The sequence below is a fragment of the Rattus norvegicus genome, chromosome X (assembly GCF_036323735.1).
Source record: "Rattus norvegicus strain BN/NHsdMcwi chromosome X, GRCr8, whole genome shotgun sequence".
Lineage (NCBI taxonomy): Eukaryota > Metazoa > Chordata > Mammalia > Rodentia > Muridae > Rattus > Rattus norvegicus.
Window position 1 is genome coordinate 131,568,661 of NC_086039.1, and position 26,890 is coordinate 131,595,550.

Sequence of the window (26,890 nt, forward strand, 5' to 3'; positions counted from 1 at the left end):
ATGCATACACATAGCGCCACCACCATCAATAACAACAGCAATAAAATAATAGGACCTAACAATCCTTGCTCATTAATATTACTCAGTGCCAATGGACTGAATTCCCCAATAAAAAGACACCGGCTAAAACTTGAATATGAAAATGGATCCATGCTTCTGCTACATATGAGAAACGTATGTGAACGTCAAGAATAGGCATTACATCAAGGTAAAGGATTGGAAAGAGAGATTCCAATCGAATGGACCTAAAATGCAAGCTAGTGCAGCCATTTTAATATCCACCAAAACAGATTTCAAACCAAAACAAATCAAAAGAGATAGTGAAGGACTACATACTCATTAAAGAAAAAAGTCCACCAAATGACAGTTCAGTTATTAACATCTATGTCCCAAACACAAAGGCGCACAGGTGTTTAAAATTAAAAACACTACAACCTAAATCACATATTTATCCGTGCAGGGTTAGTAGACTTTAGCACTGCACACTCACCAATGCACAAGTCATCCAGACAAAAACTAAACAGAGAAATATGGAAGCTAACAGATGCTGTGAAGCAAGTGGACGAACAAATTACCTGAATTCTCCCAAATACAAAAGAATATAGCTTCTTCTCTGCGCCTCATGGAACTTTCTTCAAAGTTGACCACATACCAACACACAAAGCAAGTTTCAAGAGTTACAAAGAAATTGAAATAACGCCCTGCTTCCTATTGGAATGCCATGGATTAAAGACAGGTATTAACAACAGAAAGCATACAAACCGAACAGCCCCTATTGAAGGAAAAACGGGTCAAGACAGAAATAAAGAAAACTTAATGACTGTGTAGAGTTCAATGGAAATGAATGCATAGCATATCCAAACTTATGGAACTCAATGAAAGTAGTGCTAACAGGAAAAGTTTTAGCACTAAGTGTCTACATTTTTAAAAATTGGAAATATAGATCTTATACCTGCAATTTAACAGGACACCTGGAAAATCTAGAACAAAAAGAAAAAAATCCCACCCCTGAGGAGTACATGGCAGGAAATTATCAAACTGAGGGCTGAAATCAATAAAATAGAAACAAAGAGAAAAATACAAAGGCTCAATGAAACAAAGAGGTTTTTCTTTGAAAAAATAAACAAGATAGACAGTCCTGTGAGAGAGAATATCCAAATTGACAAAATCAGAAACTAAAAGGGAAACATAACAACAGACACTAAGGAGGAAATCTGAAGAATGATAGTCACAAAAACCTGCACTACACAAAATTGGAAAATCTGAAAGAAATGGACAATTTTCTCAAAAGATACCATTTACTAAAGTTAAATCAAGATTATGTAAACAATTTAACTAGACCTGTAACATCCAGCAAAATAGTAGCAATCACTAAAAGTCTGACATCCACCCCCAAATGTAAGGAAAGATTTTTTTTAAGTACAAAATGCTATCAGACATTCAAAGAAGAGTTAATACCAATACTCCTCAAACAAAAAGAACATCGCCAAACTCTTTTAATGAGGCCAGTTATCCAAACCACATAGAGACTCTACAGAGAAAGAGAATTATAAACTAGTTTTACTGTATGAACACAGATGCATAAATACTGAGAAGTATGCTTGCAAACCAAATCCAAGATCACATCAAAGAGATCATCAACCATGATTAAGGAGGCTTCATCCCAGAGGTGCAGAGATGATTCAATATACAAAAGTTAGGCAATGAAATCCACCAGATAAATAAACTAAAATAAAAATATAATCATCTCATTAGATGCAGAAAGAGTCTTCGACAAAATCCAATGCTAAAAGTCTTGGAGAGTTTAGGGATACAAGGAACATACTTAAACATATTGAAGGCAATTTACAGCCAGCCTATAGCCAACAACAAATCAAGTGGAGAAAAATTCCACTAAATCGGGAACACGGTTTTCAGTTCCACATGTATTCAGTATAGTACTTGAACTTCTAGCTAGAGCAATAAGACAGCTGAAAGAGATCAAGAGGATACACATCGGAAAGAAAGAAGTCAAAATACTGTTATTTGCAGATGATCTGATAGTGTACATGAGTGCCCCTAAAAATTCTACCAGGGAACGTCAACAGCTGATAAACACTTTCAGAAAATTTGCTGAATGCAAGATTAACTCAAAAAAAGCAGTAGCCCTCCTATATACAAATGACAGACTATGAAAGAAATCATGGAAGTAACAACTTTTACAATAGTCTCAAGTAATATAAAATATCTTGAGATAACTCTAATCAAGCAAGTAATATAAAATATCTTGAGATAACTCTAATCAAGCAAGTAATATAAAATATCTTGAGATAACTCTAATCAAGCAAGTAAAAGACACTTTGGTGGTTTGAATAGGTATGGATGGTCCCCATAAACATATGTTTGAATGTCCTTAGGGCGTGGCACTATTAGGAGAGGTAGCCTTGTTGGAGAAATCATGTCATTGTGGAGGTCAGATTTGGGTATGATCAAGCTATGCCCAGTGTAGTTCACAGCATAACACACAGTCCTTTTCTGCTGCCTGCAGTTCAAGATGTAGACCTGTCAGTTCCTCCAGCACCATAGCTGCCTACACCTTGTTGTACTCCCCTCCATGCTGGTAATAGCCTAAATCTCAAAAACAGTAAGTCAGCCCCAATGAGCTGTTTTCCTTTATAAGACTGGTCACGGTATCTCTTCACAGCAATGAAACCCTAAGACAGACCCACAGGCAGACATTACAAAGAAAGTCTAAATGGGAGGTCTTCATCAGACCCTCCTCTCAGAGCTCAGGAAATCCCTTGGAAACTGTACTCAAAATCCAGTCACTGCCCAAAGCTAAATCTCTGAGAACTGCTTGCACTCAGACCTTGATTACATGAGCCATTTTGTGAAACTATTTAGATTTAAACAATGACAGGTTTTACTACCCCCCAAAATTTAAAACTTCTGAAGTATAAAATAAATTATAAATACACTCATAAAGTAGCTACTGATTACATTTGCAATGTATATATCTAATAAAAGATGGTGATTTAGAATATGTAATAAATTTCTACCAATCTATAAAAGTACAATAGGAAAATAGGGAAAAGATTTGAGTATGCATTTCATAGAGGAAGAAATATAAATGCCCAATATACACATGGGATTACCTTCAATATCAATAGCAGTCAAATACAACTTAAAGCAAAAAACTACTATTTCCAATATGAGAAAAATACAAAGACTGACAATGCCCAATGCTGTTCAAGAAGGTAGAAAGAAAGTTCACTGACTGGTGGAAGCATATGTTGGGAAGCCATGTGAAAGACAGTTTGGGAACATTTACTGAGTTTGAACTTTTACATCACTTAACACTCATGAGTTCCATTTTTAGCCAACTAACTTCAAATATTTTTGCAAATATGAAAAAATACCATGTTCGAACTATGTCATAGAAAATAATATAGATGCTCATTGGTATAAAAATGAATAAATTATGTTACAGTCATGCAGTATAAGGCAATAGGTAAAATCATACAAACTTGCATATATCAACATGGGTATATAAAGTTTTAGAACAATAATACCGTATATTATCTCTGACTGTATTTCAATATTTTATTGCATATTTTATATTAATATACTTAAAATAGCATATCTGGAGAAAATATACACTAATTTAAAGGTGTGAACTCCCTCGAAGAAGAGAGACGAAAGAGAGGCATGAAAAGAGGATACAACTCTATGGCAATTATTTCTTACAAAGTGTGAAGACATTAGCATTTATTAATTGTGTCACTTCTGTTCATTAAGGGACAAAGTAAAAGGAAGTAAATTACAGGATAGACAGGGGAAGAATTGGACAAATATCTGAGAGCTCTTCATATTTACCTTGTTGTGACTAATTTTTGAAAAAAATTGTCTCCATTGGTATGGCCGCCTTTCCCGCAGTTTATCAAGATAGCGTACTGTTTACTAGTGCATCAGGCATAACTGAAGAATTAGAGTATAGACCTTCACATAAACTCTACTACTGCCCATATAAAAGCTGGACTCACAACTCTGTCATATCAAAACACAAATGATCTATAAAGCAGTAGTGAACACTGAAGATTTTGTTGGAAATTTCCTGATGGTTAGTACACAGGGTTTTTCAGAGATCAGACATGTAACCAGATCTTCGATAGGCGTGTCTCCTCCAAAGTTCCTTCTCAACAATCAGTTGTCGGTTTGCCAGTTTCTTCCAGTTTCTTCCCCTTTCTTGTTCTGGTCTTCCATCAACATTTTTCTTGTGTGATGAGACCGATTTAGCTTCATTTTACCTCTCAGTACAGAGAAGTAGCTGAATTTCTCAGCTTCCAGCTGTCTTATCAACACTGTCAATAGAAGTGCATCTCTTCCTGAAGTGGCAAAGACATTAGCAAGAATTTCACTAAAGAGAACATACAGAACTACGCAGATCCCTGAAGCAGCCTGATAAAATTATCAGAGTTCCCTGAAATCAATAAAGCTATTACTGCTTTAAAAAAGTCAAACACCCCAATCTTGGCACTTCAGTAAACAATCATTTGTGAGACTTATCATTTATAAGATAGGATTGGCGGACACGTACTGGGTTTAACCAGATAAATTCTACTTAAAATTTCAAATCCAAGTGCTTCCTTCATAAAGGAAAGACGCAAGGTTAATTTGTCCAAACTGATGTAGAGAATGAGGTGAAGATACAGCTCCTATTGGTGACAACACAGACAGAAAACTACAAGCTCTGCCATCTAATTTATGCCTCTATGTATAGCAGATTTGTTTAAATCTCCCGTTAATCCAAGGCAGGCAACATGGCTGCATTTAAAGTCAGTCCATGTATTTACATCATGGATATGGGAGGAGAAAGAAGGTCTTTTTGAACAGTAATCTAATCCACCACATCAATGTGTCTGTCAATTACGTTGTGGTCTTTTGTTGGTAACCTTCCTGGCAAATGTTTCCACTACATCTATCTAGCCACCAAATTCTAGTATAAAATGTTCTTTTTCAAAAGATGGACCTATAGGCCCACCTTTGTCACTAAGATGTAGCAACAGTGGACATTAAGTAAGTCTCTCTCACAAATTCTCTTATTTCTAAATTGCTAAAGATAGTAACTGAATCAGTTTTTCCCAAATTGTATCCATCAAATGCCTTGATTGATATTTGCAAGCATTGAGAGAGAGAGAGAGAGAGAGAGAGAGAGAGATTGGCAGAGACAGAGAGGGAGACAGAGAGACAGAGATTGTCATTAAATCAATAGGTCGAAAGGGGGACTGGGGATAAATTCAGGATACTTACATAATATATTCTTCAAAAAACAGAAAAGAGAGAATCTTAGACTATACTAGAGGGTCAATGGTGAACACCAAGACAATAAAGACAGGAAACATTCTTTAGGAAGCAGCTTCTTGAACCATACTTTAATTCTTGACATAAAAGAAAGTAAGCCTATTCATCTCATTAGTATTCTACTTTACATTCATCTATACTGAGTTGTAAAATTTTATATTTATATGTATGAAGTGTTTTAAAATGAATGTCTTTACAATTTCATACATATATGAAATATATATACACATATATGGAATATACATATTTATATACCTATATGAAATATATATATGTATATATATGTATATATTCTCAGACAAGATCCCTTGAGAGTTCTCAGCAGGTTCTCAAGAACCTGCTGTCAAGGTCAACAAACTGAGCCCAATCCCAGAGTACACATGGCGGAAGGAGAGCGCTCACTCCTTAGAGTCACCTTTTGACAGCCTCATGTATGCAGTGTCACAGAATATGAAAACATTTTTGTGCATATACATACACATACGATTACAAAATAAATAACAAAATGCAGGTCTTTTTAAAAGAGAGAGGTGGAACAGACCTATGCAGAAAACCATCTGAATGCTGGAGGTTTTGAAGTTAATTTCTTTACATATTTCAAAATCCTTTGAGGAGGTTAGGAAACACTCCATGATTACGTGTAATTGGAAACTATGGGCTGCACTACGCCTTTGTCCTCTTCAGGAAACTATTAGCACACTAACTGTTTCAGAATTATCTATTATCTTTCCTCATTTTTGCATCATTTAACCAGAAAATTTATTAAAAATTCCCTTAAGCCGCTTATAATTTACCTTGTCAATGAGAATGGGAGCTTTGCCATTTCACAGGTTATTTGCCAGGTAATACGCACGCATTTATTCAGCTTGCCACATCTCCTCCATTCTTAACAAAGCTGAGGTACTGGAGCAGTCCATGTGTGTCTGGATAACTATGAACATCCATGTTGTCCACATAAGGAGTGACCTTGAGCAAGTGTTTATTCTGCCTAGACCTCAATTTCCTCATCTGAAAATCCTTCCAGTGAGGCATTTGTTAAAGCCTCTTCATGTTCCAATAGTATTTCTACTATTTTGCATGCTAATTTGAATCACTAGAAAGTTACATACCCAATTTTGAAATTCCCTTCTCACCACACATCCATTATATGTTCTAAATATACCTTTCAAATTCGGAAATGATAAAATTTAATTACATAAAGAGAAGTCATTAAAAACCTTAAACTATTTAGGCTAATAATTCTTTCATTAACTTTTGCAACTTCAGGTGGAGACTTAAGAATAAAATTAACAAAGCACGGTTCTGGTTTGGTATTCTGTTGCTAAGATAAACCCTGACCAAAACCATTGAGAAAGAAAGGGTTTCATTTGTTTTCAGGTTACAGCCCATCATCAATGATGCCAAAGAAGGCACTTAAGGCAAGATCCCGGAGGCAGGTGTTGAAGCAGAGACCATGAAGGAATGCTACTTAACAACTCACTTCCTTCAGCCCCATTTATATAGGGGAATCTAGTCTGCATAAAGCTGACAAAACCTAACTAGCACGCCAGGGCGATGCCAACTTAACAGGTTGTAATATAAATACAAGGAACAATTATACACACTAGTTTCTCTGGAATCTTAATGTGCACTTCAACTCTCCCAATATCATTGATTTATATTAAATTAATTACTGGAAGCTTTTTTGTTTCTGTACTAGTTCCTCCAATTAACTAAAAATTACATTATTGTCTACAAACCTCCAAATGAGTCTGGAAAAACAAAGGTTAAATCATTCCCCCCGCAAAAAAGAAAGAAAGGAAGGAAGGAAGGGAGGGAGGGAGGGAGGAAGGAAGGAAGGAAGGAAGGAAGGAAGGAAGGAAGGAAGGAAGGGAGGAAGGAAGGAAGGTAAGGAACCATTAAGGACAACCAGCAGGTAATATATATGATCAACTGCTAAATAATGTCATATAAGTCAACATTACTCAACATTGTCCCCTATTGTCTTATTGTGCTTGGAGTATAATAGATGCCAAATAAATACACATAGGATAAGGATATGAGTGATTTTTCACATTTGGGATTATTTCATAAAATATATAGGATTGTAATAACACAGTCTCCTTTTCCTACATTCCAAATCACATTCCTCTTTTACAAGTGACTAAAAAGGGGTATCTAACATAGGATTAGTCTGTGTAAATATGTTTGGGTTGACTGCAACTCACTCACGTGTATGTATACTTTTATTATTTTTACTAAATTAAAGCACACCTGTAATCTGCATTTCAACAGTTTGGTTGCAAAACACTTGTCTGAAACTGTAAATGCCACAGTGAAGGGAAGGCTAGATAGATTTTAAAAAACAGAGAGGAGAGCTACCAACAAGTTATAAGAGGAGGGAACAGAAGAGTAAATAAACACAGAGTGAGCAAGAAGCAGGAAAAGTGCAGTCTTGAAGGAGAAGATGTCTCTAGGGGGCAAAATGGAGCAGGTTAAGTTAGGAAAGATCTGGCCAGTTTATAGAAGACTACAAAAGCCAGGTGGTGGCTGAAGACATAGATAAATGGCTCAGCAGTTAAGTACATATGACACTCTTTCAGTGCACCTGACTTCAGCTCCCAGGACCCACACAAATGGCTCACAACCATACGTAAATCCAATTCTAGAGGATCTGATGACTATTCTGGCCTTCAGAGGCATTTGTATTCATGCATATACTGCTCCACATATATACACATTTGCATAATACACATAATTTTAAAATGTAACAGATGTTTAAAAACAGAGTCAAAATTTTCAGTCAATCCAAATGGCACAGGAAACCATTATAAAGACACAAAATCTAGGAGAAAATGTATTGATGAGCTAATACATTTGTAGGGTTTTTGGCCTGCATCCATTCCACCACTAGGGATGGTTGCTTGGGGAGGCAGAACACGAGGAGTTTGACTGTACTTACCCGACACCATGACCTTTAGTGAAGCGCCAAGACACTGTTTCATGGGTGATAATGGGCACTGAGACTTGGGAAAGCCTGAGCTAGTCAGGGATCCCCAGGACCTGCTATGAAGCTGGGGCCATTGGGTTCTTGGACCTTTACACATCTGGGTGCCACTGGTAGTCACAAAAGGGTAGATAATGGAGTCAAGGGCTGTGGACTAGAAACAGTATCTAGCCTGGGGCCAAGGGGAGCTCCAGCTTGTCTCAACAGAGATGATTGTCCTTAGTTTGGTGGTGGCAGCTTGGTGATGGTTGTGGCTGGAAGCACGGAGAGGCCTTCTCCAGGAGATTAGACACAACATGGCTCCCCATGGTGAATCTTAATGAAAAGAGACAACCTGTGGTTCCAATTTATTGTCATGGTGGAAAATGGATCCATAAAAACCATATGCCCCCCTTCTCATGGTGAGCCTGAGAATAAATACCTTTTGCAAAGAGGAATATCTGGGAAGGAAAACTTATTGACTAAGCCCTCCAGGCCTCTAGGTACCACATTAGCATGGAGAAGTCTGTGACCACAATCACAATTCTTTCCCTACTGTCTTGGTCTGAGATGTTAGGGATGCCTCATCTACAGGTGGAAGGGCTTGGGTAGTTGCCCCATGTGACTGATGACCATAAATCTCTCTATGGGGGCTATAACTACATAACAGGGGCCTAGTTTTGGGAGCAGGCAAAGCTCCTACCATCCCATCAAGGTTTCCAGGGCTTTTAGCCTTTGGCTCAAACTTACCATGCTTCCTCTAAAGGTCAACTGCCCCGCATACATATGCATGTGTGATAAATGTAAATGAGCCAACGTAATCTAAATAAATAAACATAGCAATATTAATCTATTTTATAAACCTACTCTAAAGGAGAAAACTGCAACCTGACATGCTATTTTATGAGGCTCCATAGATTTTAATTAATGTTAAACAGATGTAGACATTGAGATATATATAAATAGCACAAATAACGAAAGTCACATGTGCATATGTATTTATAGGTACACTGTTTTCTCATAGTGAACTGTGTTTCTAATAGGGGTTCTGCCAACATCTCAGTATTTTTGCTTCAATCACAGAAGAAGAATTAACATCACATAATCTGGAGGGTATTTGTTTATTGGTCATTATTTAGTGGGAATTCATGCTGAGTACTTTAAACCAAGCCAATTACCTGTGGATTAGGAGGTCATAGACTATAGAGGAAAGCCTATTAGTACCATTTTCCTAAATCAATATAGTTTCTAACTATATTCTAAATATTTATCTTTTTTAAAAAATTTACTGGTTATTTTATTTATTTACATTTTAAATGTTATCCCCCTTCCCGGTTTCCCCTCCACAAATTCCTTATCCCACCACTCCCTTTCCCCTGCTTCTACGAGGTTGCTCACCCATGCACCCACCCACTCCCACCTCACTGCCCTAGAATTCTCCTATGCTGGGCCCTTGTGAACAGAACCAAGGGCCTCTACTGCCATTGATGCTAGATAAGGCCATCCTTTGCTACATATGCAGTTAGAGCCATAGGTCCCTCCATGTGGAGTCTTTGGTTGATGGTTTAGTCCTTGGGAGCTCTGATGGAGTCTGGTTGGTTGACATTGTTGCTCTTCCTGTGGGGTTGCAAGCCTCTTCAGCTCCTTCAGTCCTTCCCCTAACTCCTCCATTGGGGTCTTCATGCTCAGTCTGATGATTGGCCGCAAGCATATGCATCTGTATTGATAAGGGTCTGGCAAAGCCTCTCAGGAGACATCCACATGGGGCTCCTCTCAGCAAGCACTGCTTCCGGGACCCAACAGGGATGACATCAGCTGAAATACCCAACAAAGTGGACACTGAACCTGTAGAGACCATATCAAGAAGTTAGACATGGCCCTGGGTTGAGGGATGGGGACATCCACCCTTCTCAAAAAGCTTAACCCATAATTGCTCCTGTCTAAAGGAAATATAGGGACAAAGAATGGAGCAGAGACTGAAGGAAAGGCCATCCAGAGACTGTGCCACCTGGTGATCCATCCCATAAGCAGTCACCAAACCCAGTCATTATTGCTGATACCAAGAAGTTCCTGCTAAATATTTATCTTTATATCTATGGATAAGTGTATCTTTCATCCCTCACCAAAGAGGATTAGTGTTTGCAGCAGACAGAATCTACTACAGAGATCCACAAATGACCACAGGAAGATGACCCCAAATGTTAATTCTACAACTTAACTTCTGTATCTAAGGTGCCGGCAACATTGAGGAAGGAGAGCCAGCGACTTTGGAAGAGCTGGAGGACCAGGATGCCAGTTAGGAGATGGTTTCCTTTAGACATTACAGAGAAGCTATAGCCATGACACTACAACAATATGACTGCCTAAACAAAACTAGTATAGCAGTAGTCCCAGTTGACATGCTAATATGAAAAAGGATGAGACAAATTTCACAAGGTCCCAATCCTAGATGAATAACTACTGGGAATTAACAGCTAGTGAAAGGTGTAAAATCAGTCTTCTTCAAGGATAACTGCCCTAATAGGTTGTTGAATCTCAAACACACAGGCATACATGCAACATTAAGTAGACTTAGCAAGTTGTAGTTATATACGCACATGTGTCTATAAGTCTCCCTCTGTGTGTGTGTGTGTGTGTGTGTGTGTGTGTAATAATGATTGAATAAGAGTTAGTGAAATTGAGAGTGAATCAAAGCAATAAAAGAGGGATTTGAACGAGGAGACCAAAGGGTGGAAATTATGAGTACATAGTATACATGTATGGATTTCTTTAATTTTTTAATTAATAACATGATCTGAACTACATACAAACTGAGAGTGAAAGAAACAGTCTTACTTGGGGTAGAATATACCAATTGCTCAGCCAATACTAAGTGGCAAGCCCTAAAAGCATACATGCAAGTGATATTTAATGAACTGAACAGATTCTGGACTTTGGGATTCTCTGGAAACAAACATTGTCTTGCATCACTGGACCTCTGGAATTATGGCACTAAATCCCATGAACCCTTCAACCTTCCACTTATTATGTCTACAAAACCAGTTTGACTCAAAAAGTGTCCAGATCCAGATGGTTTTACAGCAGAATTCCACCATACTTTCAAAGAAGAACTACAAAATTAATCCTTATACTCTTCAAAATCAAATCACCCAAACAAAAAACAAAACCAAACAGAAACAGAACAATCACTCCGAAACTCATTTTGATTCCAGTATAACTTTAATACCCAAACCATGTACATATGCAAATTATAGACTTGGTATCCCTGATGAACATAGGATAGAATACTAGCAAACTGAATATAAGCACTTTAAAGGAGATCATAGCATCATGTTCAAGCTGACTTTATCTTGGAAATGTAAAGTTGGTTCAACATGTGTAATTCAATAAATATAATAAATCAAATAAAGGGACTTAAAGACAAAAGTCACATAATAATAGATGCAAAAAAGCATCTGACAAAAGCCAACATATTTCACAATAAAGTTTTTAGGGAGAGTAGGGCTGAAGGAGACACACCTCAATACAATAAAACCTATGACAAACCCATAGCCAACAATACCGTAAATGGAGAAAAACTTGAAGAAATCCCAATAAAATCTCAACCTTTTTCAATACAATGCTCAAAGCACTGGCCTGAACAATAAGGCAATAGAGTAAAATTAAAAGGATCATAAATAGGAAAAGATATCAAATGATATATTGTGCATAAGAGAACCCAAAAGGGGTTGGGGATTTAGCTCAGTGGTAGAGCACTTGCCTAGGAAGCGCAAGGCCCTGGGTTCGGTTCCCAGCTCCGAAAAAAAAAAAAAAAGAGAACCCAAAAATTCCTTCAGAAAACAACCATAAACAATGCATTTCAGCAAAATGGCAGCAAGTGATTGATTAAAAATTTTAAAAATAGACTTTAAATACAAAAACACTTACTCAAAAAGACACGGTAGACACACTTTCACAGGGCCATAGTAATAAAGACAATATGTTCCAGACACAAAACACGCAAGGTGAATATAATTAATGACTCAAACATGAGTACCATTTGATGCTTGAGAAAGAGGGAAAAACCTACCCTGGAGGAAAGATGGCATCCTCAGCAAGTGACGCTGATGTCAGAATGGAGCCATGTAAAAGGAAGTGTAAGAGCTTGTGAAAACTCAAATAAATAAATAAATAAATAAATAAATAAATAAATCAAGAGTCTCGTGTGCTCAGTTTCTTCAAAAACACAAAATTGATATTTGGAATGTGTTTTGATATGCCTTCCACGTATAGAAGTTAGAAGTGAGTTTAGATTATTTCTTAAAACTGGCTATTGTTATACGGTTATATGCCTCTGTGGAAAAACTTGTTTCGTCGCATGTGGCCTATCCTTGTGCAGGAGCATCTTACTCATATGGTTCTTCTTAAGTCCCAGAGTGTAAGTTGTCTGACACCCTGAATAAATTTGATTATTTCATGAGACATTAGTTCACTTCCTTTTTTAGGCCTCATTCTCCAGGTCTCACTACCTTTAGAGTGATAAACAGCTGGGGAAATGAGATGTCCCTATGAAGAAAAATGAAATTAGACCCATATCTATCACCTTTCACAAAAAAAAAATCAAAGTAGATCAAGGACCTCAATTTGAAGCCTGAAACACTAAAATTGTTAGAAGAAAATATAAACCATTCCCTACATAGTATAGATAAAGGCCTTTGCGAAGGAATTAAGACTAACCATTGAAAACTAGGACCTCACAAAACCAAAAGGCTTTCCTTTATCTGCCATTCATTTGACAGAGGATTGAGAAACAGAATATACAAAGAATTTTAAAGAGTGAAAAAAACATGTGACCCAATTAAATATAGCCTAGGACAGTTTGTCAGTGGTGGCTTTAAAAGACAATTCGGTTGCCAGGAGGTAGTGGCGCACTCCTTTAATCCCAACAGTTAGGAGGCAGAGGCAGATGAATCTCTGAGTTGAAGGCCAGTTTGGTCTACATAGAGAGTTCCAGCACAACCAGGGCTATACAGAGAAACTGTGTCTCCAGTTGGGTGCTGGCAAGGCAAGGACTCAAAACAGAGTTCTCAACAGAAAAAAATAACCGAGACTTCAAAAAGTGTTTACCATCCTTAGCAATGAGGAAAACGAAAATTGAAACAACTTTGAAATTTCATCTCACTCCAGTCAGGATGGCTAAGATTAACAAAACAACTGACAACAAATGCTGGTAAGGTTAAAGAGAAATGAGGGGTACCCATTCACTGCTGCTGGGAAGAGAAATTGATGCTACCATTCTAGAAATCAGCATGGAGAATCCTCAGAAAACTAAAAGTAAATCTATCATTTGACCCAGCTATACCAAATCTTGTCATATGCCACAGGATTCAGCATCCTGCGCTGCTGATACTGGCTCAGAGATGCTCATTGCTACCTTATTTACAACATAAGGAAATGGAAAAAAACATAAATGGCCTTAGATAGATATCTGGATAATGAAAGTGCAGTACCCAAATACTATGGAGCACTACTCTACTATCAAAAATGAAATCATGAAATTTTCAGCTAAGTGGATGGACCTAGAAAGATGATATTGAGTGAAGGGTTACAGACCCAGAAAGACAAACACCACATATTCTTGTTCATCTGTGGTCCATAACTAGAAATCATCAGATTTGTATATAGAACATGGAGGAACAACAGAAACCAGAAAAATATAAAGGGACCATACACATGAGGAGAGGTGAAAGGGGAATAGGATATACGGGATATAAAGTGGGATGTGGAAAAACAGGGAGGAAGCTTCAACTGGGAAGGAGGAAGGGAGGTCAGTACAAAAGGGAAAGTGATAAGGGGGAAATAACATCATGTTTTTTTATAAAGCTTCAAGAAATCATATTTTATATTATATAATAAACACATCATATCTATATCATATATATGTATATGCAATGTATAATTATATAAAATATATTATAATTTGATTAAATATTTAAAGAGAGAGAAAGAAAGAGAGAGAGAGAGAGAGAGAGAGAGAGAGAGAGAATTTACTTGGGCTTGACAGTGCTACCTACACAAATCATGAACTAATCCAAATGCCTCTACCAGATACAAGAAATCTTTCACATGGTTGGACAGAGAATCCCAAGTGACACCCCAAAACAATATAGACTATTGATGTAGCCCTTGGTTGCCTCTCAGGGGTTGAAGGTAGGCACTAAGTGCAAAACCCTCTGCAGTTAGGACATAGGACTTGGATCATCTGAGCTGCATCTAACTTGAAAAGCCTTCTAAATGTGGCCTAGCTTACATATTTCGAGAAAAGAAAATGGAAGCTAGCAAAGAAGGGAAGAAAATAATAGTCCAGCTTAACTGTATCACCTATGAGCCATGACAATGACCAGCATTGCAAGATACACCTTAAAGGAAAATAAGTGGCATTCACATGTCAGTGAGTGGCAAGTAAAACTGTCTAATTGGAGTTAAGGGACACAGGAGAGAAACAATGTGGGGTACAGGTACTAGAAACCTAGTCAACTTCCTGAGGCTAATGAGATCATGGACCTTAGGAAAAAAAACTACTGCTGTCACTTTGCTAGACAAGCATAATTCCTTATTACCTTCTAAATATTATCTTTATACCCACAGATCAATATACCTACCTCTCCTCTGGGGGTTACTCAAGTGTGCCTAGTATCAATTCCAAACCCATCTCATGGAATTCAGCTTACATTAGAAATCAAGCTTTTGATGAATGTCACACTTGGAAGCCAATTAAAAAAGCTGAAAGGAAGATACAACATCCCATTGTCTAATTGACTTTCTGCACCTTTAAAGTAATACATTTGTCACAATAAATTATTAATGAGAAGTGAATATTTGACTTGCTGCCCTGAAGAAAAAATAGTTCATTTCAGGTAGTAGAGTTCCTTTTCAATAATGAGACTGACAATATGGGAATTTAGGGACAAGGTTGTCTAAAAACTATCCCTTTATTAATAATTGCATTTTCTCTGCCATTTACTTCTTTAAAATAACATTTTGTAGTCATATTAGTTGAAAGAAATAGTGGCCTTTGTTTGGAGTTTAGTTTTATCTTAATTTAATATAAAATTACACATTACATATACTTTTCTAGTATTTTCAAATAATCATCTACTTATGTTTATAAAAAAAGCATTTCCTAACCTTGTATTACTATTTGAATATTTTCTTCAAATCCTGTCATTTGTTTATGATTGATACTGCTAAACCACTATAGCTATTAAATTAAGGGTTTGATATATGTTTTGAAGCATTTTCAATTGTGTATTATATTAAAACCACAAAATATAAAATTACAAAATTATATTGACCCATGTACCACCATAATAGTATATATTTAAAGTAACATTGCACTGAACTGACTATACTCTTGAAACATTATACTGAAAAATATTTATCAAACAAAGTGGACTTTTGAGAAGTTACAGGAGGAAGAAAGATTATATTGTAGAAAGTCAAATTTGGAAACATTGTTTTGAGAAAAAGACGTGGGGTCTCACAATCTATTTCATTTTCATTTAGAAACCCACTACCCCCACACCAACTGACACCTCAAACCCTGTTTCTGCTTCTTTAAACTATCTTATTTCACTCTTTAGACAGTGAATCCCCCAAGATACACAATATTGTACTATAAACACTAGGTGCTTAATAAATATTCATTGAGTTCAGAGTATGGCACTTTTCCAAGTACATATAAGTTCATGAATTTATGTTTTTTGAGAATCTTGAATACCCATAGGTGAATACCAATTCTCAGTATCTAGAAATAGATAGTGATGATGAAGATATGTATCTGAGTGTCTTGTGATGGATGCTGGGAGTCTCATTTCAGCTTGTTATACATAGCATTGGGAGGCTTATTGCAATGTTCTTTCCATAAGGCTTCCTACTGGGACAACACATCTTGTTTGATGGGTTCAGCAAGGAGCAATTAGGTTTTTTTCATAGGCTACATTTCTTGATCATGTCTGTGCTGTGTTTTTTATGCTCATTCCCTTGACATACATAAGTCCATTTTAAAGAGCACCCAATGCTTTGTGGGATATTATGGAAAGCCTCTTGACAGAATGCAAATATATTTTATTATCTCTGATTATGTACAGCTCTTCCATGAAAACAGGATATTACATTTTCTGAAATAAATTCCTCTTAGCCCCCCTCTAGCCTTTCTCCCAAAACTAAAGTCCCATAAGTGGAAGAAATAACATATATCTGGAACAATCAGAAATAAGTACAATCTAAATATTTTCTAGATTCATAATCCCAGGGAAATGACTGAGGACTTACTATGCAGAGTTCCATATAAATGGGCATATTATACACAATCAAATAAACAGAAGATGTCATGATGGTATTTATTCTTCATCAATAAAGGTTAACACTTGTTATAGAGTAGGTCACTGACCAGTGAGACAAAACAGTAAGTACTATGCCCCAGCTCCCTGTTATTCCCTCTAATATAGGTATTACTTATCATCTTTGATTTAGTTTGATATTTGGCAAAATATTTGAGATATTTCATAATTTTAGGTGATAAGTAAATGATGTATACATAGGACTTAAATAATTAAAATTAACATTGCAGATCCAGAATTTCATAATAAAGGTAGGAATGATATAAATACTTGAAGGAAATATATACCAGCAATAGGTACAGCAGTTATACACAAATGAGTTCTAAATTTCATGGCAGGAAACGCAAGAAGATAAAAGGGTGAATTTCAACAGTTGTTATTCGGTAAAAAAGTGATTTAGATGAAATGACTTTGTCCTAATGCTATCTTGAATAGTTACTTGGATAAATCATTTTCCAACAATAAATAGAGCATCATAGTTTATCCCATTTGTTCTGAACAAGTTGTATTTAAATACAAATTCAAATTCAAGTATACCTATGACAAATCATTGACCTTGAGTCCATGTGGGTTCCTAAAGAAGAAAACCTACAGAGAAATTCTCCTATTGCTTTATATTTTGTTGTTACTTATAAGTAGCAACACAGTAATCTAGTTTTGAGTGTATGGTACCCAATGAGAAATACCAATATCAACTGTAAATAGGTGACAAAGTTAAAAATATAAATTGTTAGATCCATTCCAGAGCTACTTAGTCAGGAAGTATGGGACACAGACCTGATAATATATGCTTTAATAAGACTGACAAGTAATTAACTCTTACATTATTAACTCTTATATTCAAGGACCTCTGGCTTGGTTACACCTAGCAGTAATTGTCATTGTCCATGTCCCACAGTAGAATCCAGTTCTTGACTTTTTCTCCCAAGCTGGAGACCCAGATTGCTTAGGTGATCTGATGTATATTGGTCTTCCAATCCATACTCCTCTTCCAGAAGGTTTCTTGAAACAAATGGCCAAAAGACAACAATATTTTAAAATGAAATCACTCCATATCAAGATCTTAGAAATGCCTCAGATAATAAAGTCAATTTCAAGAGAAGGGTAATATAGTTTGGAGATAAATGTATATCTGGGGACAAAATATTCTAAATGATTCTAGCAGTAGTGTAACAAGTTTATTTATTTGGAAATTGTTTAGACTTTGAAATAACTGCCCAAAAAATTATTCCATAAATGAAGATCACAAAAATACAGTCCCAGGTGCTCTGAAACGCCCAAGATCACAGGAGAGGACACATCTACCCCACCATCCTGAGTGAGGTAACCCAATCACAGAAAAACACACATGGTATGCACTCATTGATAAGTGGCTATTAGCCCAAATGCTTGAATTACCCTAGATGCACAGAACAAATGAAACTCAAGACGGATGACCAAAATGCGAATGCTTCACTCCTTCTTTAAATGGGGAACAAGAATACCCTTGACAGGGAATAGAGAGGCAAAGTTTAGAACAGAGGTAGAAGGAACACCCATTCAGAGCCTGCCCCACATGTGGCCCATACATATACAGCCACCCAATTAGACAAGATGGATGAAGCAAAGAAGTGCAGGCCGACAGGAGCCGGATGTAGATCGCTCCTGAGAGACACAGCCAGAATACAGCAAATACAGAGGCGAATGCCAGCAGCAAACCACTGAACTGAGAATAGGTCCCCCGTTGAAGGAATCAGAGAAAGAACTGGAAGAGCTTGAAGGGGCTCGAGACCCCATATGTACAACAATGCCAAGCAACCAGAGCTTCCAGGGACTAAGCCACTACCCAAAGACTATACATGGACTGACCCTGGACTCTGACCTCATAGGTAGCAATGAATATCCTAGTAAGAGCACCAGTGGAAGGGGAAGCCCTGGGTCCTGCTAAGACTGAACCCCCAGTGAACTAGACTGGTGGGGGGAGGGCGGCAATGGGGGGAGGGTTGGGAGGGGAACACCCATAAGGAAGGGGAGGGGGGAGGGGATGTTTGCCCGGAAACCGGGAAAGGGAATAACACTCGAAATGTATATAAGAAATACTCAAGTTAATAAAAAAAAAGAAAATGTAAAAAAAAAAGAAAATGCAAAAATGCAAAAAGCTCCAAACCCAAAACATCCAGAACAAAATGAGACCAAACCTAATGATAATAGGTAGAGAAGACAGCAAGATTTCCAACAAAAAAAGAGCCAGTAAATATCTTCAACAAAATTATGGAAGAAAAATTCCCTAACCTAAAGGAAGAGATGGCCATGAACATGCAAGAAGCCTACAGAACCACAAAAGAAATTTCTCCTGTTACACAATAGTCAAACACCAAATACAGAAAACCAAGAAAAAATATAAAAGGCAGTGAGGGAAAAAAGTCAAGTAACATATAAATACAGACCTATAAGTATTACACCAGACTTCTCACCAGAGACTGAAAGTCAAAAGACCCTGGGCAGATGTCATACAGACCCTAAGAGAACAAAATGCCAGCCCCGGCTACTATATCCAGCAAAGCTCTCAATTAACATAGATGGAGAAACCAAGATATTCCATGACAAGACAAAATTTTCACAGTATCTTTCCTCAATTCCAACCCTACAAAGGATAATAGATGGAAAACTCCAACAAAAGGAGGGAAACTACACCCTAGAAAAAGCAAGAAAGTAATATTTCAACAAACCCAAAAGAAGAGAGCCCCACAAACATAATTCCACCTCCAACAACAAAAATAACAGGAAATAATCACTGTGCCCACTATGCCTTAATAGCTCTTAACATCAGTGGACTCAATTCCCCAATAAAAAGACATATTTAAACAGGACCTAGCCTTTTTTTTTTTTTTTTTTTTTTTTTTTTTTTTTTTTTTTTTTTTTTTGCTGTGTACAGGAAACGTACCTCAGTGACAAAGACAGAAACCGCCTCAGAGTTAAAGGCTGGAAAACAATTTTCCAAACAAATGGTCCCAAGAAACAAGCTGTGGTAGCCATTGTAATATCCAATAAAATAGACTTTCAACCAAAAGTGATCAAAAAAGATAAGGAAGGACACTTCATATTCATCAAAGGAAAAATCTATCAAGAAGTACTCGCAATTCCAAACATCTGTGATCCAAATACAAGGGCAGTTACCTTCATAAAAGGAATTTTACGAAAACTCAAAGCATACATTGCTCCATACACAAAATTAGTGTGAGACTTTAACATCCCACGTTCATCAATGGACAAACCTTGGAAACAGAAACTAAATAGAGACACAGAGAAACTAACAGACGTTAAGAACCAAATGGATGTACCATAACAGATCTCTACAGAACATTTCCTCCTAAAAGAAAAGAATATATCTTCTTCTTACAACCTCATGGTACATTCTCCAAAATTGACCATATAATCTATCTCAAAACAGGCCTCAACAGATACAAGATTGAAATAATCCCATACATCCTATCAGATAAACTTGGACTAAGGCTGGACTTCAATAGCAACAAAAACAACAGAAAGTCCAAACAAACACACATGAAAGCTGAAAAACACTCTACTCAATGATGACTGGGTCAAGAAAGAAATAAGAAATTAAAGACTTTTTAGAATTTAATGAAAATGATGGCACAATATACCTGAACTTATGGAACACAATGAAATCAGCGCTAAGAAGAGAACTCATAGCCCTGAGTGCCTCCAAAAAGAAATTGGAGAGAGTATACACTAACAGATTGACAGCACACCTGAACATTCTAGATCAAAACGAAGCAAATTCACCCAAGACGAAGAGATGGCAGGAAATAATCAAACTCAGAATTGAAATCAAACAAATAGAAACAAAAAGAACTATACAAATAATCAACAAAGCCAGGAACATGTTAGTTGGTATGGTCTTGTGAAGATGATCATATTTTTTAGAATTAAAGGGTGTAGTAACCATATTTTGTCCAGAAGAGCTATATGACAGCATCGTCCTGATCTCCTCTCTATGTGATATAGAAAGGGATGTGTTACAGATGTCTCATTGGCACCTGAGTAGCCCACAGTCACTTATATGCCTTGTGACCAGTTGTGGATTTCTGTGATAGCTTTGACATAAAAAACCTAACTTGACAGAATTGAAGACCCAGAAATGAACCCACACACCTACGGTCACTTGATCTTTGACAAAGGAGCTAAAACTATCCAATGGAAAAAAGACAGCATTTTCAACAAATGATGCTGTTTCAATTGGAGGTCAGCATGTAGAAGAATGCAAATTGACCCATTCTTATCTCCTTGTACAAAGCTCAAGTCCAAGTGGATCAAAGACCTCCACATAAAACCAGATACACTGAAAGTGATACAAGAGAAAGTCAGGAAGAGCCTCAAACACATACGCACAGGAAAAAAATTTCCTGAATAGAATACAAATGGTTTATGCTCTATGATCAACAATAGACAAATGGGACCTCATAAAATTGCAAAGTTTCTGTAAGGCAAAGGACACTGTCAATAGGACAAAACGTCAACCAACAAAGATCTAGCAAAGATCTTTACCAATCCTACAACTGATAGAAGGCTAATAGCCAATATATACAAAGAAATGAAGTAGATGCCAGAGAATCAAATAACCCTATTAAAAATGGAGTACAGAGCTAAAGAAAGAGTTCTCAGCTGAGGAATATCAAATATCTGAGAATCACCTAAAGAAATGTTCAACATCCTTAGTCATCAGGGAAATGTGAAACAAAACAACCCTGAGATTCCACCTTAAACCAGGCAGAATGGCTAAGAGCAAAATCTCAGGTGACAGCAGATGCTGGGGAGGATGTGGAGAAAGAGGAACACTCCTCCATTGTTGGTAGGATTGCAAGAAGGTGCAATTGCTCTGAAAAATCAGTCTGGCAGTTCCTCAGAAAATTGGACATTGAACTACCTGAGGACCCAACTATACCACTCCTGGGCACACACCCAAAAGATGCTCCAACATATAACAAGGACACATGATCTACTATGTTCATAGCAGCCTTATTTATAATAGCCAGAATCTGGAAAGAACCCAGATGTCCTTCAACAGAGGAATGGATCCAGAAAATGTGGTACATCTACATAATGGAATACTAAATTAAATACAGCTATTAAAAACAATGACCACATGAAATTCTTAGGCAACGTGGTTGGAACTAGAAAATAAAATCCTGAATGAGGTAACCCAATTACAAAAGAACACACATTGCATGGACTCACTGATCACTGGATATTAGCCCCAAAGCTCAGAATACCCAAGAAACAATTCACAGACCATATGAAGCTCATGATGAAAAAAAGATCAAAATGTGGACGCTTTAGTCCTTCTTAGAAGGGGGAACAAAACACCCATGGGAGGAAATACAGTGACAAAGTGTGGAGCAGGGAGTGAAGGAAAGGTCATGAGAGAGTGCCCTACCTAAGGATCTATCCCATATGCAGCCACCCAACTCAGTCACTATTGCTGAAGCAAAAAGTGCTTGCTGACAGAAGTCTGATATGGATGTCTACTGAGAGCCTCTGCCAGAGCCCTAACAGATGAGGATGCTTGCAGCTAACCACTGGACTGAGCACGGGTACCCCAATGGAGGAGTTAGAGAAAAAACTGAAGGAGCTGAAGGGGTTTCCAACCCCATAGGAAGAACAACAATATCAACCAACCAGACACCTGCACAGCTCCCAGGGACTACACCACCAACTAATGAGTACACATGGAGGGACTCATGGCTCCAGCCACATATGTAGCATAGGATGGTGTTGTCTGGCATCAATAGGAGGAGAGGCCCTGTGGCCTGTGAATTCTTGTTTCCCCAGTGTGGCAGAATGTCAGGGCATTGAGGTGGGAGTGGGTGGGTGAGAGTGGGAGCATATACATTGAAGCAGTGGGAGGGGGGATGGGAGAGGGGGAAAGGGAATAACATTTGAAATGTAAATAATTCACTATTCCAATAAAGGAAAAAAGAAAAAAGAAAAATATTTTAGGAAGTTGAAAAACAATTTGTTTTAGAGTATCAATTTAAGAAGAGTTCTAAATGAAGTTCAATCTCTTTAGATCTCGTCAGGAGTACTCTGTTTGCATAGAACACTTTGAAAATCTATATCAACGACGTGGTGTAGCCAGAGGAAACATTCCACAACTGTAAAGTGATATAAAAGGCCTTTCAAATGAAATGAGTTAAGAGTACTAGGAATATTTAACTGGTCAAGAGAAACTTTAGATATATATATATGTAAACAATCTTCTAATATACAAAACACTTGTCAAGCAGTTGGTAAGTATTACATTTATATAACCCAAGAAAGTGCATCACAGGTCAAAGCTACAGAAGACTGGCTTTGTGCCCCCTGTGAAGAGATTTCAAACTATTAGGTTTGCCCAGCAGCATACTCTACTATGCTAGAGGATAAAATGCTAACCCTGGGGGAGACCAAACAAATAAGATTACATAATATCTCACACCTCTCCCAATCCTAAGTTTTATGTCGTCCAACCAAGAGCTGCTTTAAACTAAAGAGATAGGTTTCTTAGCTTTAAAAAGTTTTCCTTAACCAGACAGGTGTCTGTTTATTCAATAAACAAAAATACAGAGGAGAGATTTTCTGGTGAAAAATCAATACTTTTAAAGATAAAACCCATCAATGTTACTTGTGTCAAGTGCCTAGAGTAAATTAAGTTTACAACTTCAGCAGACTGTCACGTGAAAGTGTGGCAGGGACTAACAAATTGAATTACCATAGTACTACATCACTCACAAAAGTATTACTGATAGTGACAGAGGGATATTGAATTTAAATTATTCATCTTTATTGATTGAACAGCACGTCTTAACTAGGAAACAAGAAGGAGAAAGCCGAGATGTTAGACCTACATTTTGTATCCCATTGAGAATGATCCCTGAAAAGAGTGGAGTGTACCTAGATGAAGTTAAGCCCTATGAAAAATATCAACCTAGTTTTCTCTTAGTCCTGTCCCAGTCTGGTCTTCTCTATTCCTAGTCATTTAAACAATATCAAGTTACCTGGGCCCGTTCAGTATGCCGTTTTTCTTGAGCACCCTACATTCTCTGTTTCCCAGATAGATTCTAGCTTGGAACTAGCCTATAGCTCCTAGCCTAGTTGTAGATTTTTATGAGTATGTTTCCCAGGCCAGACACTTCATTGACCATCAGGAACATGTGATCAGTACTTCTTCTCAATAAAGACACAATCTAATGCAGGGGATACAAATACAGAAAGAAGCAAAACAAAACTATACGACGTGTACATTTCTCTCACATCTTTTAAAAACCCAGTTCTTTGTTATCTTCACATCTAAGAAGACTCTGAGCCTTCAGGGAATTAGAAACCACATCGGAAAATCCTGTTATAGCCTCTCTCCCTAGGAAAAATATACTGAAGAAAATGTGTCAATATGTAAGTACATATATAAATTGGGGTGGGGTGTGAGTTCAGAGTTCCCCTGGAGCCTGAACAAGAGTTTGAAACAGCTACCCTAAGGTGTTGATGACTGTTGAGTTTTTAGTGCTTTCCTGTAGGTGACATTTATATTGTTGTGGGAAACTTCTGGAATCTAAATGCATTGAAACAAAAAAGAATGAAGGGGCAATAGGACATTTAAAATTCTTTAAAGGAAAATAAGCCAAGGTGAGAAAGGCAAAGTTTCCCACAAAGTGGCCTCCATTAAGAGATACCACAAACATACATTTTGCTGACCAAACAAACTTTCATCCAAGTTCTTTGCAGCATTTTCAGGCATCTGTCTGTCACCCACCTAAAGCTCCCAATTTTGTCATTTCTTTTTAATTAAATACCGACAGAAGCATTATTCCATCCCTCTCAGAAAAACAACACAATTTACATCCATGAATTTTACAGTCACTCTAGATGGTATATCTTAATTGTTTCAGACTCTTTTTTAATTAAAACATGTATAGTTCTTGATAGAGCTTGAAAATTAGGCAGCTACCACTAGGCCTCAGGCAAGGATTTTTTTTTCTATAGCAGAGGAACAGGCAGCCCTATCGAAAGAGTAATCAGCTGCCAAGGTAAACTCCCTACCCCTTATGAAGGTTAAAGCCTAGCTACTCTTACTGTGCCTAGTGAACAAGCACTGTAAGCCTCACAGTCATACGGACATACGGACTCTCATCCTCATCCATGCTCACTAAATCAGAATTTCATTTTAAGTGATACTCAGGTGATTTTTGTGTATATTAATGTATCAGAAGTACTATTTAAACACAGCTTAGTTCACTTAGAAGCAGCATTGAATTATTCCCAAGCACAAAGAAGTTGAATATTTGTGTAAATGGGTTTAAAACTCAAGGTGATCCAATTGGTAAAATATTGACATTTAGCAGAATGCATGGAAGCTAAGAAACTGTTGAACAGGGCATCCTAGAGTCTCCCCAAAACAACATAAATTATTGTCACATCTCTTAACTACATCCCAGGACTTGAAGGTAAAAGTCTATTGATGATGATACTATACATTTTGATCACAGAACTTGGAGGAATCAATCTGATACCGCCTTAGAAGATGCTTCCCCTAGAAGATGCGCTAGCTCTCATAGCATGAGAAAGTGCTGTTCAGGCTGCCAAAGGAGACCTGTTATCAAGTGTCCTACTGTAAAAGCACTCCCAGAATGAAGGGAAGCGAACATGGCTTATGTGACAGCCCTGCAATCTGAAGCACCTAATCAGGACATATGTGGATATGGTGGATATGGTTTTTTATCCATATTGGTGGATAAAAATACTAAAGTGGACAAAGAAACTGAAATAGGGTATATGTTGGCAACGCCCTGCAGCACTTGCCTTTGAATGTGAATCTGCTGAGCCAGTGGTGGCAGGATATAGGCTACCTATCAGCAATAAGCCTTTGTGTCCTGTCTCTGTTCAAGCATTACCCAGCAGGAAAGACTGTGAATTGCAATAATCATCAACCTAGCAAGATATCCCCACTAGTGTGATACTGGCATTTATGTGTTGGGGTAACCAATTGGATTTATGATTCACTCAATACAAGGAATTTCATGGCTTGCACTATTAACATGGTTAAGAACTCATGCCTGGAGAGGCCATAGTACCTAAAGGAAAATCTATCACTGTGATTTTTATAGCCTCCGATTCTATGATAAGTACTTATGTTTATACCCTTAGGTAACCGTACCTCTTACTTCTCATTAAGTAAGGCTTTTTAATTTTATTTTTCTTGGATATTTTATGTATTTACATTTTAAATGTTATCCCCTTTCCAACCTCTCCCATACTTGCTTCTATGAGGATGCTCTTACTCCTACCCACCCACTCCAACCTCAAAGCCCTGGCATTCCCCTACACTGGGGAAACGAGCCATTACAGAACCAAGGGCTTTGCCTCCTATTGATGCTGGACAATGCCATCCTATGCTACATATGTGGCATCATTTATTGAAAATGCTGTCTTTTTTCCATTGGATAGTTTTAGCTCCTTTGTCAAAGATCAAGTGACTGTAGGTGTGTGGTCTCATTTCTGGGTCTTCAATTCTATCAAGTTAGGGTTTTTATGTCAAAGCTATTACAGAATCCACAACTTGTCACTAGGCATATAAGTGACTGTGGGATACCCAGATGCCAATGAGACATCTATAATACAACCCTTTCTATACATAATAGTCAGAAGATCAGGACAATGCTGTCATATAGTTCTTCTGGACAAAATATGGTTTCTATGCCCTTTAACTCTCAAAAATATGATCATCCTCACAAGATCATACCAACCAACATTCCAATATGGATGAAGAAATTTTAATAGATACAGACTCGATGTAGGTGAACAGCTAAAAGCAGTCAATGCTACTAAAAGAAGGAAAATAAATTTTGTCAAGGGAGAAGCCCTCTAATAATGTTTCCAATCCTAAGTGCTCATCTCTTAATACATAGGGCAACACTAATTGAACATGTGTGTGTGTGTGTGTGTGTGTGTGTGTGTGTGTGTGTGTGTAAAACAATCATTATAGAGGAGGACGTCATGAATTTGACAGGGAGCAGGGGATATGGAGAGGAGTGGAAGAGAGAACAAGAGGAGTGAAAAGGTTGTAAGTATAGGGTACTCATGTATCAAGTTCTCAAAATGTGATTGGTCCAGAGCTATAGAAAACATCCATTGAACACAATGAACCAGAGGAACATATTAGTTTCAAATTGTT